At 53.7% G+C, this 775-nt stretch overlaps 1 non-coding gene across 1 annotated transcript in view; it reads left to right on the forward strand.

The window, feature by feature from the left end:
• Positions 1–202: 202 nt before the first annotated feature.
• The window catches only part of LOC126150958 (small subunit ribosomal RNA), a 1,909-nt gene continuing 1,336 nt past the window's right edge, over positions 203–775 (forward strand). Inside the window, exon 1 of the ribosomal RNA XR_007531771.1 lies at positions 203–775. This exon is cut by the window's right edge and continues 1,336 nt beyond it. This is a non-coding gene — a ribosomal RNA (small subunit ribosomal RNA).

The following is a 775-nucleotide window of genomic DNA, read 5'->3' on the forward strand; positions in this document are numbered from 1 at the left end:
CGATTGCGCCTCTCTCGAACCCGACCAAGTACTTAGGACGGCGCTGCGCGCCGCCGGGACCTGAGAGGGTTTCGAGGTGTATTGTGCAGGGGAGCCCAGCCTCCTCCTGTTTGCAGAATAATTGAGCGGACGCTTGCGTGTTCGCGCGGGCCCCCGGGACACACTCCCGGGCGGCCGGCTGCTCAGCTCTAGTTGACGCAGCTCCCTGGTTGATCCTGCCAGTAGTCATATGCTTGTCTCAAAGATTAAGCCATGCATGTCTCAGTACAAGCCGCATTAAGGTGAAACCGCGAATGGCTCATTAAATCAGTTATGGTTCCTTAGATCGTACCCACGTTACTTGGATAACTGTGGTAATTCTAGAGCTAATACATGCAAACAGAGTCCCGACCAGAGATGGAAGGGACGCTTTTATTAGATCAAAACCAATCGGTCGGCTCGTCCGGTCCGTTTGCCTTGGTGACTCTGAATAACTTTGGGCTGATCGCACGGTCCTCGTACCGGCGACGCATCTTTCAAATGTCTGCCTTATCAACTGTCGATGGTAGGTTCTGCGCCTACCATGGTTGTAACGGGTAACGGGGAATCAGGGTTCGATTCCGGAGAGGGAGCCTGAGAAACGGCTACCACATCCAAGGAAGGCAGCAGGCGCGCAAATTACCCACTCCCGGCACGGGGAGGTAGTGACGAAAAATAACGATACGGGACTCATCCGAGGCCCCGTAATCGGAATGAGTACACTTTAAATCCTTTAACGAGTATCTATTGGAGGGCA

Source organism: Schistocerca cancellata, unplaced genomic scaffold, assembly GCF_023864275.1.
Source record: "Schistocerca cancellata isolate TAMUIC-IGC-003103 unplaced genomic scaffold, iqSchCanc2.1 HiC_scaffold_1022, whole genome shotgun sequence".
In the NCBI taxonomy this organism is placed as follows: domain Eukaryota; kingdom Metazoa; phylum Arthropoda; class Insecta; order Orthoptera; family Acrididae; genus Schistocerca; species Schistocerca cancellata.